This window comes from Chelonoidis abingdonii, chromosome 21 (assembly GCF_003597395.2).
Source record: "Chelonoidis abingdonii isolate Lonesome George chromosome 21, CheloAbing_2.0, whole genome shotgun sequence".
Classification (NCBI taxonomy): domain Eukaryota; kingdom Metazoa; phylum Chordata; order Testudines; family Testudinidae; genus Chelonoidis; species Chelonoidis abingdonii.
In genome coordinates this window covers 6,628,965-6,645,525 of record NC_133789.1, presented here as the reverse complement: position 1 = coordinate 6,645,525, position 16,561 = coordinate 6,628,965, and the positions used below count along the sequence as shown (strand labels likewise).

At 43.1% G+C, this 16,561-nt stretch overlaps 1 protein-coding gene across 1 annotated transcript in view; it reads left to right on the top strand.

Moving 5' to 3' along the window:
- The first annotated feature begins 2,035 nt into the window (after positions 1–2,035).
- ZNF652 (zinc finger protein 652) overlaps positions 2,036–16,561 on the top strand; it is a 38,217-nt gene continuing 23,691 nt past the window's right edge. The window contains exon 1 of the mRNA XM_032791481.2: positions 2,036–2,146. The gene's annotated coding sequence lies outside the window, so the exon portion shown is untranslated. The remainder of the gene's footprint in view (positions 2,147–16,561) is intronic.

The window sequence follows — 16,561 nt, the reverse complement described above, 5'->3', positions numbered from 1 at the left end:
ACACCCACCAGCCCTCCTCCAAGCCAAGCAATCACCCCAGCCTACTGTGCTGAGCACCTACCCTCCTGAGCCCCACACCCACCCCCCTTCCAAGGCTGGCACCCACTCCAACCCCCTGAGCCCCACACCCATCCCCCTTCCAAGGCTGGCACCCACTGCAGACCCCCTGACCCCCACACTCACACCCCCCGTACTCCCTCCAACTGGCTGCGCACCCCTCAACTACCAGCCTAAACTCCAGTCCTGGACGAGCCCCCCGCACCACACCCCACATTGGGGCGGCTCGCTATCCAAGCCGTCGCGCACCGCCTACTCCACCCACTGCTCCACACTCGAGCGCCCAGCAACGCTGCACCAGCGCGCCGGCCAACAGACGCACGGCACCCCCAGGCGGACAAGCTGAACCATCTGACCCTCCAAGTTCTTCCCTGAGCCCTAACCCCTGGCACAACCGCCCAGCTACCAGCCGCTTCGCCCACCACGGCAGGCGCGGCCCCCGGGGGGGGGGTTCACCCCCCAGCCACTCCGCAGACGCGCGCGCGCCCCTGACAGCCCACACAGCCATTCCCCTCATCTACCCAGGCTGGCACCACCACGCGACCCTCTTGCCCACAATTCCGCGCGTCCATTCCGGCGTTGGAGGAGAGGGAGGCGGACGTCGCCAGAGCCCTCCCCCATCCCAGCCTCAGCCCCGCGCAGCGTGCAGGGCCCGCCGCGGCGACGATCGCGTCACACTGCCGCTCAGGCCCAAGGCCCCGCCACGCCCGCCCGGAACTGCGCCCTGCTCCCCGCCTCCCCAGCCTCCAAGGCGGCCGAGCCCCGCCGCCGAGCGCACGTGGCGCCGCAGCCATCCTCAGCGCTCAGGCTCGAGCGCAGAGCGATGAGGGGGGCAGGGAGGGGAGGGGAGAAAAAAGAGCCAGCGATAGCAGAGGGAAGCCCTGCGCGCGAGCGCTCCGCGCCGCTGAGCCTTTCACGCCCACTTCCGCGCGCAGACCCCAGCACTCGCGGCGCGGCGCGGGGAGGGACGAGGACGAGGACCGGCCAGATTTGGCGCATGCGCCATAGGCCGGCCCTGTCTGCTCCCACTTTCTCGCAGCAAGTGAACAGTCCGAGCTGCATTCGGGGAGATCCGAGCGGCTGGGGACGGTTCCGGCCGCACACGTGAGAGGCACCCTCCAACGGGCCAAATTGGTGTATACTCGGGCTCCAGTCAGGGTCAAGGGTGGAGGAGCCGCAGCAGTGCCTAGAGATGGGGCCAGGGGGTTGGCAGTGGGGGGAATAGCGCCCTGGCCTTAGCGCGAAATGGGGATGGGTGTGGACCCGTGCTACTTCAGGGGGCGAGAGCTGGCACGAGGAGTGGGCCACTCCAACCCCTGAGCCCACACTTCATCCCTTTCCAAGCGCTGGGCACACAACGTCCACCCGCTGAGCCCCACACCACCCTTCCGAGGCTGGCAACCCTCCAACCCCCTGACCCTCAAACACTCCCATCCCCCCTTCCAAGGCCAGGGCCTATTCCCACACTCAACCCCCTGAGCCCCACTCCTCAAGCACTGCTCCCCCCCCTTCCCCTGCTGAGGCCCAGTAATATGCACCCATTTGGCCCCAGGGCGAGCCTCTCACGTGTGCGTTTGCGTGCCGCCCGCTTCCCGCGCGCTCGGTTTCCTCCCCCCAGCTGGACCTTCACGATTAGCTGGCAGAAGGGAGCACAGGGCCGCCCTATGCGCAGGCGCCACGTCCGTCCTCGTCCTCGTCCCTCCCTCGCGCCGCCGCCGCCTATGGGGCCTGCGCGGCGCGACAGGCATGCAAAGCGGCGCGTAGGCGCCTCAGCGCGCGACTTCCTCTTTTCGCTCCCTTTTCTCCCCCTCCCCTCCCTGCCCCCCTCATACGCGTCGCGCTCGAGCCTGATGTCCGCGCGTACTGGCGTGCGGCGCGGCCACGTAGCGCGCGGCGGCGTGCGTGCTTAGGGAGCGGAGCCGCGCGCCGGCGGCGGCGCCTGGGCGAGGCGGCAGCTACGCGAGCGCCGCGGCGGCGGCTTCGGGGGCTGAGCGGGAGGGAGGGCCCCTGGCGCCCGCCCCCCTCCCTCCCTCTCCTCCACCGCCCGGCATGGACGGCGGCGGAGGTGGCCAAGAGGGGCTCGGCCTGGGTGAGTGTGGGCCGCCCGCCCGGCTGGGGACCCCCGTCGGGCCTGGGGGCAGCCGGCTGGTAGCGCTAGGCCCAGGCTTAGGGGGGAAGGAACTTGAGCAGAGTCGCTTCCCGGCCTGGGGGGAGTGGGGTGCGCCGGCGGCAGCGGGGAGGCTGCAGCAGGTGAAGCCCCGGGGGAGGTGCACCCTGGGGTGCGCGGGGCGTGCACTAGTTACTGCACCTTGGGGCAGAGGGGTCGTATGGGGGGAAAGGGGGGTTGCACCAGCTGCTGGTAGCCCGGACAGGTGGGGACTGAGTTGCATGAAGCAAGTAACCCTTCTCTTGCTGCATCTTACACTGAGCTGGGGGCGGGGGGGGGGTTGCATTTCCACACACCCCCTCCCTTCGCTCGACGATATGCCTGGGTCTCGCCTTCCTTCTTCTCTGGAGCGGCGGGATAAGTGTGGGGCAATGGAGCGATCAGGTACAACCTCTTCACCCTGTCACCTGCGAGCAGTGCACCCGCCACCCACTGTGTGTGCGTGCCCCAGATTGCCAGGGATGCGTGGGGGCTGTTAAATGCATCCCCTTCCCTCCTCTGCTGCTGGTTCTGGAGTTGTTATGGGGTTGTGTGGGGAGGGGAAATGTATCTATCTTCTTTTTCTCTCCCCCTCCCCGATGATTTTTACTCTAGGGCTGTCAAGGGGTGTGGGCAATGTTTTCTAGTTTCTTCAGTCACTCCATAAGGCACGTTGCCTTGATGATCCCAGGACAAATCATGCAGTATGCATGTTTCAGTCTGTACGGAGCTGGCTTGTGTGCGGCTCATGGATCTGTGAATATCTTGGTACTGTACCTGCATTGCAAAAATGAAATGGTTAAGCATAGCAGTATTATATGTGCACTTTTTTTAAATATGCCTGAGGTTTTGGGTCTGGGTGTAGAAGTGATCTCAGAAAGTGGGGGAGGTAGTGTGTGCACTGAGGTTATGAGAGATGTGCATTTTTTCAGAGGATGACCTGCGCCTTATTGTTCTGGGAATGGCAACTGGCACATGCTTTGTTGACAGTGGTATATGCGTGATGAATCAGGAGAATGATGCTGGCGTGTGTGCACTGAATAGAGGAGATGCTCTAATGTGCAAGCATTGATTTGTGAAAGATGGTCTGATGCACCTTGATTTGTCATGGCATTGACTGCCTGCCTTGTTTGTTCACGTGGTCTTAATGTGGAGGTTTGCCTTGTGCATCCACTTGGTTAAGCTCTGATATACCTGTACTGAATTGCATTGGTGTGGGTTCTGGGTTCACAGACTGTGTTATGGAAAAAGGATGGGGGTGGGGTTGAGAATCTCATTTAAAAAGTATAGTATCTTTAATGACTTTTTATACACTATTTTTGGTTTTAAAAAAATCATCCCTTTCCACTTAACATGGTTTTAGTATAACCAGTGGTACCTTGTTTTTAGAGTCTTTTCCCTCCAGTTTTCACCTGCTTAAGATACTTGGTCTGTTTTATGGTAATTAATCAAGCACCTACAGTGTCTTTGTGCTGTATGAAAAAAGGAGAACCCAGTCCCTGCCATAGACAGTTTATGCTCAAATCTTGATATTGATGCCATAAGTCAGGGTGATGCAGATGTTGGATAGGAGGCTTCTCAGAAGTGTACAATTGAGAGATTGTAAAACGTGAAATCATTTAGTAGTTTATATTGACTTTGTGATTATGCAGTTGTGGAGTGCCTGGGGAGAGGGGTTTTATACATTTATTATTGTAAAAATTTTTAGTGAGCTGCATTCAGTTTTTTTCAGAATTGTATCTAGTGACTTGGGTTTCTCCAGCTACCAACTTCAGAACTGACCTGTAAAAAAATAGATCTGGTGTATTTGTGAAGTTCATTTCAGAATGAAAATAAAGCTGTAGTATGAAGTAGCTTGTGTAATTGTTTAGCTTTATAACTTGGACTTGTGTCATTTACACTAGCCGAAGCTATTCAGCTTGCACATTTAAGCTAGTACCTATTTTAAATGATCTGCTGGGTTAAGTGGTATTGCTTTTTTGTTTGTTTGATGCCAATGTGAAAATACAGAGGTTTAGTTTTTCCAAATACATCTTTCATGAGGTGATCTCTAGTTTAGTAAGAAGTTAGCTATATTTTAAGGGCAGTACACCTCTACCCTGATATAATGCAACCTGATATAACACGAAATCAGATATTACCTGATCAAACAGTGCCCCAGGGGGCGGGGCTGCACACCTTGGGTGATCAAAGCAAGTTCAATATAATGTGGTTTCACCTATAATGCGGTAAGAATTTTTTTTGGCTCCCGAGGACAGCGTTATGTCAGAGTAGAGGTGCGTATCAATTTGGACATATAGGATGCTGGGAGAATCTGCTTTTGTTGTCTGAGTGTTAGTGTTAGGGAATGTGAGACTATCATACTATAATTAGAGTTGAGTAACTGCACATAAAGGGGAAAACTGTGTGTACACACACAGGAAGTTTCTTCCCCATTTAGAGGTAGAGGAGCTTATGTAGTGTTAGCCTCAGGAAGAGGTGGTGAAAAAATCCTTTAAATTCATGCAACTAAAATTGGATAGACCTCAGTAAACAAGAGAACATCTTTCATCCTTATTATCATGTTTTATATATGAATGTTTAATTGAAGAGTAGCGTGCAGACAACATATTCCTGAGACAGGGATAGAAATGTTTTAGGCGATTTCGAAACTGCATGCCAGAAATTACCTACGTTTATTTAGCATTCTGTATATACTAGTTCCATAATATGCCTGTACAAAAAGCAAACCTATTGTTCCTGTTATGTTAAATTTCTTTTGTAGGGGCAAAGAAGTGGCAACTTGTTGAGAAGATAATCTCTTCTAAAAACCTGCTTCTTTGCGTTAATATTATAGAACTTTTTCTAACTATTTACTTAAATTCCTACAACATAGAGCAGCTAGTCATGTAATGTGCTCTGCTATGTGAACTGTTGTCTTCCTGTGAGATCCAGCACTTGGCTTGTACCGGAAGACAAACTGGATAAAATCATAATTTAAAAAAAACCCTACAATTTTTAAAAAATATTTGTGTGTTGCTAGTTCTTTACATTCTAACCATTTTATTTTAAATTACTAAAGTAGATTATTGTATGTTTACTTAACTTCCCAATTGTTAGTAGAATTTCAGATTTTACATGGAAATTTTGTCTATTAAGAAGCTTCATATTTAAAAGGTTCATCTATACCAGCGGTAGGCAACCGATGGCACGCATGCCAAGGTGGCACATGAGCTGATTTTCAGTGGCATTCACACTGCCCGGGTCCTGGCCCCCAGTCTAGGGGGCTCTGCATTTTAATTTAATTTTAAATGAAATTTCTTAAACATTTTAAAAACCTTTACATACAACAATAATTTAGTTATATATTTTAGACTTATAGAAAGAGATCGTCTAAAAACATTAAAATGCATTACTGCCACGTGAAACCTTAAATTAGAGTGAATAAATAAAGACTCAGCACACCACTTCTGTAAGGTTGCCAACCCCTGATCTATACGGAAAAACATAAGTCTAGGGCATGGTTAATATTTTTACTGAAAGAACACAAATCCAGTCACAGAATTGATAAGCAAATACCCCATACTGTAACTGCAGCCTTATGCCATCTTTGGTTATATTGAACTTTTATAAGTCAGGAATGCTAAAATAGTTCAGCCAAACTATTACTTCTCCATCAGTGTTTGAAGTCACTGGGATTTATATTTGAGTTCCATAGATGCTTTAGAATATCCTACCCTTAAATATGGGTTTAGGATCCTAACTTCAGATATTATTTTTGTGTGTGTGTATATGTATATAATATTCATATTAACTTTATTGTATTGTAAGTCTAAATAACTTTTCATTATTAACACTGATGCTATTGTTTGTTTTGAAGTAACAAATTTTATACTTCTAAATATTTAATAGAAATACAGTTTTTCTCTCAGATGCTGCAAATACTTGTGTACATGCTTAACTTTAAGTGAGTCATGTCAGTAAAGTTATGTATCTCCTTAAGCATTTGCAGGATCAAGTTCTGCAATTTTGTAAAATTCAAATAAATTACCCTAACGGTAATGTTATTTTAAAAAAGAAAACCTTTGTAATTTAGTTCATTTTAAATTTTAATCTTCTAAATGAGCAGTGATACAATTTTTTTTTATGAGGCTTCATAAAACTGAGTGATTTATATCATTCCACCCTCTTGGAGGACAATTGCAGAGGGAGTGAAACTCTTGAGGTAGCTGTAGTGCCAGCAGCTCAAACTCATTAGTACAAACAGCTTGCATTAGTTTCCTTGACACTTTCAGACACTCTTCCCTAAGGAGGTTTTGGACCAATAGTTTTCTCCCAGGAGAAGCACTCAGCTTTTAGCCATCCTGAGCTTTGCAAAGTGCTGCAACCAGAGCTACATTCAGAGTTTCTGGAGCTCCTGCTTGCAGTTTTACTCGTAAATTTGGAAATTTGATTATTTTTGTGGGAAAATGTGTTTAAAAGGAATATAGGAAAGAGTTTCGTAATGGGCTTGCTTCTTGTTGCTACAGTGCAAAAATGATTTAGTGTTAAATTAACATGCGGTTATGAAACTTCAAAAAAGTTTTCTCAATATAGTTGCAAAAACATTTAAATGCATCTTTGCTCTTTCTTGCTGAATGTTTGGGAGGATGCCAAAAAGTGTGCTTTAAAAATATGCTATAAGCCTTTAGAATTGAGGATGACTACTATGCTTTCCTTGACAAGGGGATTTGAGTTCTTGTGTCTACAGTATTAGGACCTTGCTGTCAGCTGAGATGAAACTTGTCAAACAGTTTTTCATTCTTTTCCAAACATTGAAAACTTCTTTTTAGTCTATTTCTAAAGGAATATCTGAGGTGGTAACCAAGCTAGAGACACATCATGGAGACTGGTAATCAAGTAGTATAAGAGTACATATCTGCTTAACTTTTTTCAGCTGTAGATTTTATGGTTGAAAATTTATGGGCTAGCATTCTATGATCCGCATACCTTCATTTGTTTGAATGTTGTACACAATAAGGTGGAAATATTTGACTTGGAACATAGCTGAATCTTGCAGATGCAGAGGGCTTTTTGGAACTTTGGTTGCACTGTGGCTGGCTGGTTTTGATGACAGTAAAAATCTGCTCCAAATGCTTCACTTACTCAGAGGCATTGCTTATTTAAACCTGTTTAGAACTTGTGGTGAAAGGGGTGTTGAGACATTAATATCTCAATGAATGCCTTGTCTGAAGTCAAATCACATGGCAGGCCTAGTGTGAATTTTAGTGGTTAGTGTAGGCAGCAGATTAAATCAGAAAAGAGATGGGACATTTACTGTATGTTAATCTGATCGCTGAAGGCTGACAGTCCTGATAGCATCACTATAGTTGTGTTCGACTTCTGCAGATACTCTCATATTTAGGATTTCAGGTAAAGGTGAATGTTCTTTGCAACTTACATTAAAAAAAATCAAGCAAGCTGGTTTTTTTAAGCAGTAACTTTAATAACTCTCCTTCCTACACTTTGTTTTTGTGGGTTTTTTGTTTATTCCTTGCAAGTTAGATCATTTCATAAAATACAAAATGGAATTTGTATCCCTGACTCCAACTAATTCCTCTTGTTTTTCAATCTTAGTGGATTGAGGGGTGCAGCTACAGTTAACTCAGTGAAGGAACCTTATTTAATTAGGATTTCTTATAGATTTATTGATAGGATCAGTTTAATATCATCATCTCTCTGGGTTCCCTATTCTTTCACTGTGATCAAATCTATGAACATATCTGGGTTTCCTAAAGTTTTACACTGGGAAAGGATTGGCACATGGATAATATGGTTGGTTGAAACATTAATTCACAATAGGATGGCATCTGCTACCAGTAGTACGCCTAGATTTCCTGTAATATAGCATTGCACTTTGATCCGGGTCACTGTTAATAACACTTCTTTCTGGAGACATGCGCTAGAATGGAATTGGCCTTCGATTTACATGATTTTCAGTAAACTTATGCCATGAAAAGACAAGCTCTTGTTCAGAGAAATGACTTTTGAAGTTTGAGACAGGGTCCAAATTACATAGCAATAACTCTTCCCTGCCCACGTCATGTAGTGGCAAAAATGGCTGCTATGGCCCTCTAGTTTAGGACTTTAAACTTTTCCAGACTGCTGTACCCCTTTCGGGAGTCTGATTTGTCTTACATACCCCAAGTTTCACCTCCCTTAAAAACTACTTGCTTAAAAAAATCAGGCATAAAAAGACAAAAATGTCACAGCACAGCAGTACCAAAAATTGTTTGCTTTCTCATTTTTACCGTATAATTATAAAATAAATTGACTGGAATATAAATATTGTACTTGCATTTTGGTGTATAGAGCAGTATAAAGAAGTCATTATCTGTATAAAATTTTAGTTTGCTAGTGCTTTTTATGTAGCCTGTTGTAAAACTAGGCAAATATCTGGATGAGTTGATGTACCCTTGGTTGAGAACCACTGCTCTAGTTTGTCTGGTTTTTGAAATGTGCAGGTCTTCTATCTAGTGCAAGGATTAACCCTACTAGTCAGGGTAAAAAAAACACCACTGCTATCATGCTATACCTATCTGCCTGTAAGCCATGGCTCCTGCATTTTAGCGATACAGAACAAATTGTGTGCTATTAATTGTAACGTCTTATCTTTTTGTTTTCCTAAAATGTACCTCAGTCATGTCTGAAATCTTTATTTTGCATGCCCTTATCTGTTTTCTTTCTCTACTTCTTTCTCTATTTTATTTCTCCTACTTCTCCCCTAAATCAATCTTTTTCTCTTCCTTACTACTTTTCTAACTTGTACCTTTCTTTGAAGACAGGTTCCTGATCTTATGTATCTTCTGTAAACTTAGCCAATTTGAGTGATATAAAATAATTAACAATAATCTCTCCCACGGACATCGGTTTGTGCATCCAGCCACTCACATCCCACTTCTATTCATCCTGCCATCTAAACATCTAAAATCCGAAGAACTCTATGAAGTTAAAGTTCCTCACTGTCTAAGCCATCTCTCCTCATCCACAAACCTCTGACTACTGGAAAAGGGGAGAATGCTAGGATTGCTATTAGAGTGCAGTTCCTGGCTCTTGCTCAGTGGCTCCATGTTTTTTGGTTCTTACTGGCAGTTTCAGTTTAATGTTCGCTAACCTTTTTTCTTTTACACTTTTCCCACACTAGAAATCTTGCTTTTGCAAGGGTGGTGTTTCCAGTGTAGCCATTGTCAACCCTCTGATTTGGGTCCTTGTCTCCAGTAAATATCTCTTCAGCCCACCTTTTCAGCTATTCATAGCTTTCCCAAGATGTGAATTTGACCTGAATCTCGAGACTTCCATTGCTACTGCAGTTTTCACTCTAGGTTTGCCAAAGCTGTGAATAGTAGCTGAGATACTGCAGGTGTGTGTATTGTTTCCAGAGGAGATCGTGCATCAAGTATACATTTGGTTCATATTTGGAAGGTTGTTTTTGCAATTATAAGAGCTTGAAATATATTACTTTACAATGAAAGCATAGATTATGCATAAGCTGGTGGCATATGTCTAAGAGAGATTTCTGTTTGCCACAGACAGATGAATTTTTGAAGCTGTGGAAAAAGTGTGTTTTTCCACTTCCGCTCTCATGAAGCGTCCTAGGATTTGTTATGGCGCTTCTTCTCTCTCCTTGCTATCTCCTTGTAAATTGTAGGGTCTGGTTACACCCACCTAAGCAAATTGGTCATTCTAGGAGGATCACTTCTCTTCGTTATATGTGCTTTCGGAACCAGTAACAGAAGTACTGTTTCTTATATAGGCACTTTAGTCCAATTATGTGAATGCACTTTGCAAACATGAATGTAAGCTTCCCCGCCCCTGTGAGTTAGGTTTGCAGTAATACAGTGATGGAAAAACCTTAGGTGTGTGCTATCCTGATCTTGCACAGAGGGGAGGCGAGTTGCTCAGCATCACCGCATGAGTTAGTGGAAGAACTGGGAATAGCATCCAAGAACCCTGCTCTAAATCTCTACCACTGAACAGATAGTACTAATCTATGTCTTTGCATCAGTCCAACAAAAGGTTGACATGAACTATTTAAATGGTACAATGTGTCTGCACTGGACGTCCTGGCTGATGTAGACCTGTTCAGCATGTCCATACATAACACTCCCTCCAACTGCTGCAGTACTAATGCATTCTGAGTACCTAACCCATAGTTATCAGCAGAGATTTGAAGAGCAGGATTTTGTAGGAATGGCAATACGTGACTGGAGAGGTGTTGTACCAAAAAAAATATGAGATGTGAACTATATAACATTTCACTATATAAAATGTGTTTTGTCATAATAAATGTTAGAAGTATTGCATAAACGTGTTCTTTATTTGTTGAAACAAGAGAAGCCTAAAGTTTACATGCATTTCACTTTGTAAGGCAAACTTGGTATGCATAATTTACAGAAGCTCCAGTAGGTCAAAACAAAGTACAGTAATTAGGAATATAGATCATTGAAAGTTTGCAGGAGCGTTGAGAGACTGTGCAAGCAGACCCAGGTGAGACGGCTGCATCAGCACGTTTATAACGTGTCGACTCTAAACATCTTTTCTTAAAAGCTTTTCACCATTGCTGTTGTGGCTACAGTTCCACAGGTGGTAGTACTAGCATAGAGACATAGCCACCTGTATCTTAACCTCTATGTTGGCTAGACCTGCTCTGAGCAGGGTTCAGGGACCGAATGGTTTAAAATGCTAGTAACAGATCTAAACTAACGCTCCAAACTGGTGTTATCAATATTGCTGGTGGCAATGGAAGGAGATTTTTAAAAGAATTAATTGCAGGCGTAGCCTTTTTCTACACTATTACCATAGCGGTGCAGAGTGGACTCAGTATCAGTTTAATGATAGTGAGTTACATTCCAAGCGCAAGTGGTTCCAACTGTGCATAAAACAGTGTGCACCTATTGTGAGCAGTTTTGCATGTGGATATGAGGTGTGTGACGAGTTTATTGTACAAGTCTCTATTGGACAGGGGAGAACATTTAACACCCTGATCTGTGGGCATATTTCAATATTCTGAAGCAATGAGTTTAAAAAATAAAGTTGGTTTTAAATGCACGCTTCCACAAAGCTCAGAAAGAGCTTAATATTTTAGTGCAGATTTTTACCTTTTATTTCCCTCATCAAATAATCAGAATGTTTAATTTATTAAAACATTGTAATTTATAAAACACCTGCTAATAGGCTAGCAGTGAGACAAAATGTCTTAAAAAAGCAAACACAAAAAGAAGTCTGATGGTTTTGTCAACCTAGGAGGGATGAGTTAAGACCAGTGTTCAGGTGGAGTGAATCCTCAACATAGTGGACTCACAGTAAAGATTTTATTGAAGTTGTGATGGTGGATCTCCTAAAAGGTGGGTGGTATTGGACCACATTACCTGGTAGGATGAATAATTTAGGATAATTGACAAAATTTTGTAGTCAAACAACAAAACTGTTAACATTTTAATTAAGGTGACTCCTAGGACAGCATTTATAGAAAGTAAGTCCTTCCAAATGAAACCACCCCCATTCTGGCCCACCATGTGGTGTTAAAGGTCTACCCATCTTAGGGCTGACTACGTGGGGAAACTAAAGGCTTGTCTACACTGGCACTTTACAGCGCTGCAACTTTCTTGCTCAGGGGTGTGAAAACACACACACCCCGAGTGCAGCAAGTTTCAGCTCTGTAAAGAACCAGTATAGACAGTGCGCCAGTACTGGGAGCTACGCCCCTCGTGGAGGTGGTATTTTTAGAGTGTGCTGTGACTACACAAGCAACGTTAAAGCTCTTCAACATCAGCTTCATTCAGGAGCAGTCAGTGTTTGTGACACTTCACAAATGGTAAAGATCAATGGTTTTGCTGTAAAAACAACTGAAAGGCAGAGACTTAAACTTGATAAAGTTGCAAGCTTCTTCTATGCTAGCAGTGCTGCTTTCAGTGTAGCACAAAATGAGCATTTTAAAGAAACAAGTGATGCATTTTGCTAAGGATATACTCTTCCAGACAGATTTCAGTTTGAAGTCCGCTATTTAATGCTTCAGTGAAAAAACAAAGGATAAACTAAAGGTATTAGCATTGTCATTGATGCAGGAAGGTTGTTGGGACTTGAGAAATGACACAGTAAATGAGTACAAGCAGCCATAGAAGAGAGACATGTGTACATAGAATCATAGAATCTCAGGGTTGGAAGGGATCTCAGGAGGTCATCTAGTCCAACTCCATGCTCAAAGCAAGACCAGTCCCCAGACAGATTATTTTACCCCAGATCCCCAAATGTCCCCCTCAAGGATTGAACTCTCAACCCTGGGTTTAGCAGGCCAATGCTCAAACCACTCCCCCATATGCAATGCTATTGATTCTGTATCTGAAAATAAAACAATGGTGTCCCAGTTGCTCACTATAGCATCCAAAATTTCAGAGAAAAGTATGAAAAAGGAGATATGTGACATTTTCTTATATAAAAGCATTGAAATGAAGATGAGGGTCTTCTCAGGAGCACTTACGTTAGCCCTCTGATGTTTCAGTGTTCAGTATGCTCTTTAAGCCCTGGGAATGACGTAATACTAATACAGACCTGAAGCACGTTGTGGAAACTCAAATTTTCTCAACCACTCATGCGCCTAAAAGTCATTTAATTGCTTCTTTTCTTTTTTCGGTGGCCCATCTTTTGGTGAAATCTAAGGAATACTGTGTGTTTGTATCCAGCTGCCATAAGAGTGAGGAGGACTTTGATCAAAATATAGCATCTATTTTATACAACAAGGGACTACAGAGAAGCACTAAACTTGTATTGGAGGAGGGTTCAGTGGGACTTGACAAATTATAGTTTGATAACACTTTTTTCTTAGTCTCTGTGGAAATCTGGCTTGATCTAATTAATGGCAAAGAACTGGAACCCTACAAGAAGAAAAGAAGGTATGGACCTTCTTTATTATTTAGCTAACATGATTGATCCCAAAGACAAAGGTCATAGTTAGGGCCCAGAACAAGAAGAGTCAGAAGTGTGATTAGAACAAAATCTTAAATTCTCTGTTCTTTATTTTCTTTGCATTTAAAGTTGAAAATCCACGTTTCTACCGCCAATCTGCTTTTGAAAGAGATTGTTCCATCTAATAGTGGGAAATTTTAGAAGTAAAATCACAAGACAGGACAGCTGAATTCAGAATTTTTTCAATGTTTAGAAGACTTTCACTCTTGTCCAATAAGCTCAACATCTGTTGAGTGTATTTTAACACTCTTGTTTCATCCAAACCAAACCTTCATTATAGTCTAGTTCAGTGGTTCAGAAATTTTTTACTGAAGTGACCCACTAACTGCATTTTCTTTTTAGTGACCCACTATTCCATATATGCACCTTCTACCCTGGCACTGCAACCCAGGGTAGGGGGCAGTTCCTCAGAGAGGGTGTTGTCGGAGTGCAAGCATGCCTTGCATTCACCCCACACAGTACTTGGTTTCTGTCCCATGGGGCTGGGGCCGGTTCCCCTCTCCAGATGGTGTGACCTGAAGCACAGGATCGTAGTGCTACTCAAGTTTGGCCTAGCTGTCCCTCCATTATGACATTAGGTATAACTAATTAATAAACTGGGAATTTGATGATCATGTTCAAATAAATTACTTACAGATTGCAAACTTTTTTAATTTTGGACAACGTATGTGTCTTATGTTTGAGGAATATATATACATATGAAATGCAAGATATAGTATGTGTTTTATCTCATTTCATAAAACCTTTGTAGGTTTTATCTATTTCACTACTGTTTTCCATTATTTTGAGAGTTTCATGGAGGTTGTTTTGATGGGCTATTAACGTATGATTTTGCACTTTCTAATGTAAAAAGTTGTTCAGCTGTAATTAATCTTCATGACCACTACAGATGTGGTCTTATGATTTTGGGGTGTGGGGGGGCGGTCTGAAAATCTGAGAAGCCTATCGGAAGTAGAGATTTTTATTGAATAATTTTAGTTCTTGCACTTTTAAAATTGTCATCGAAACTATTGTTAAGAGAATATTAAAGTTACATGATTAATCACTCAAGTCATCAAATGCCAAAGTTGAGGTTACATGTGCAACTGTAATTCCGCCTACTTGTGTGGATGCATTATAATAGTCTTTAGTTATGATCCTCTGCTATTTCCCAAATACACTATATCAAATCAAATTGTAAAACTTTAGATACACAAGGCAGTATCTTGTTTTGTTTTTTTATTTTGGTGTCTTTTTACACTATTTTATTTGCCAAAACAATCTAGTATTTTTAGACTTCTAAAATGTTTTCTATCTTTAATGTATGTATTTTAATAATTTAATCAGCAGCCATTTACTATACCTTTTCTTTCCAGCCCTCAGTCTTTAGGTGCCGTTTTGGAGATGAAGCAATTAGAGTGATAGTTTAGTTGAAAAACTGGCTTGTGTATACTAGTGTATTTCACTAGTGCTTTGTTGTTGTTAATCTGTAATAGGTTGTGTAAGAAAGTTTACTGTGTGCATGTCATAGAAATCAGTGTAATCAGTTCTCCTGTTCAAAATAGTTATGCACAGTACTAGAAAATGTACATGTTCATGTAATTAATATCATTAATGTATATTATTGTAGCACCTAGGAGCCCTAGCCAGGGACTAGGACCTGTTGAGCTAGAAGCTGTACAAACACTGAACAAAAAGACAGTCCCATCCCCAAAGACCTTACAGATGGATACGGGTCAGATTAAAGGTTGCATGTGCAGCCATAATTATCATTTCCTGATGTGCGTGCACATCAGGGCAACCTTAAGATTCTCAATATTGTAACTGATGGGACTCCATGATTTTAAGAAGGGAAGAGATAGAGAAAATAAATTTTATAATATGGAAGTATGACACCAATGGAACATCCTGTCCTATCCACCTTGCAAGATCCTGCTAGGAGTTAGCTCTCTGCTCTGAACATTAGAGTTTGCAGAGGAGAATTCCTTATCTGCAAATTTTAGGTGTGCAGCTTTTATCTTACAAGATTCATAAGGAAACGGTCATTCCTCAATCCCTGCACATTTCACAGGATGTTTAGAGTCTGTGCTGGAAACATGCACCTTTTTGTTTCCAGTGCTTTTTGTGGAATACATTACTTGTATTATGTTAGCACCTATATGCCCCACCCTTCCCCCCCCCCCCAAAAAAAAAGGTAAGAGAGTCCCTTCCCCAAAGATCTTAAATCTAAATAGACAAGACAAAGACTTCGTCTGTACTGGGATTTCAGCCAGTGGTGTAGCTACACCAGTACGGACCCCTAGACTATACATTGGTGTAACACAGTTTGCACTGGCTCATCTTTCTCTGTCCTGACTCTAACTCTCTCAGCTGTAGAGTTGTTTGGGGAAAAAAATATTGCGAAAGTATGTAGAAAATATCCTTTTGCTCATTCTTAAAACCAGCTAATGCATCTTGCTAAAATAGTAATAATAATAAATAAATTTATCACCCTGGGGTAGGAAACGAACCTGAGACAGTATCCCAGCAAGTGAATCTCAGAAAACTGAGTGCCTGAAAAAGCAGGCAGAATAGAGAGTTATGCAGCTTCGCTGTAACAGCCTCTCCCACTATAGGCAGCACAATTGTTTGTTACGATTGGTTAAAATCAGTTGACTCTGCAATTGGTATTAAATGGACTCAGCTTTGGTGCTGCTTTAAAAGCATAAATCTCTAAGCACAGATTTATAGTGGTGAAGGACAGTTGCATTTTTTTCCTCAAGAATCTTCCATTCTTTGCTTCGTGAAGGCAACTCAGGAAGCTAATTTAACTTGCAGTCTAGTGGACTTTTTTTTGTTTTTGAGACTTGTTGGCCAGTGCAGAAATTATAATCAAAATGCCATTGGGAAGTGGCAGTTTCATTGTTGACTTTGTTAAACGACCTGCCATACAGTCTGTTTTCCAGGAATTTGGATTAGTAGAGACGTACGCTAGTTCTTTAAATAGTAGTCTGATTCTACATATGCACCTAGACTTTGTTTTAGAGTGAACCATGGTGACATTCAGACCTCGGTGGTTCAGGAGCCAAATTAGCGAGCAACATTACCCAAAAGAGCCATATAGAGTTGTCAAGGTTCCTTCCCCACTCTGAACTTTAGGGTACAGATGTGGGGACCTGCATGAACACCTCTAAACTTAACTACCAGCTTAGATTTGGTTTTGCTGCCCCACTCCCAAATACTTACTCCCTTCCCTGGATAGTCTTGATAGACTTCTTCACCAAGTTTCTGGTGAACACCGATCCAACCCCTTGGGTCTTAACACAAGGAGATTTTAACTATCTCCCCTCCTTTCCCCCATCAGTTCCTGGTGAGTCCAGATCCAATCCCCTTGGATCTTAAAACAAGGAAAAATCAATC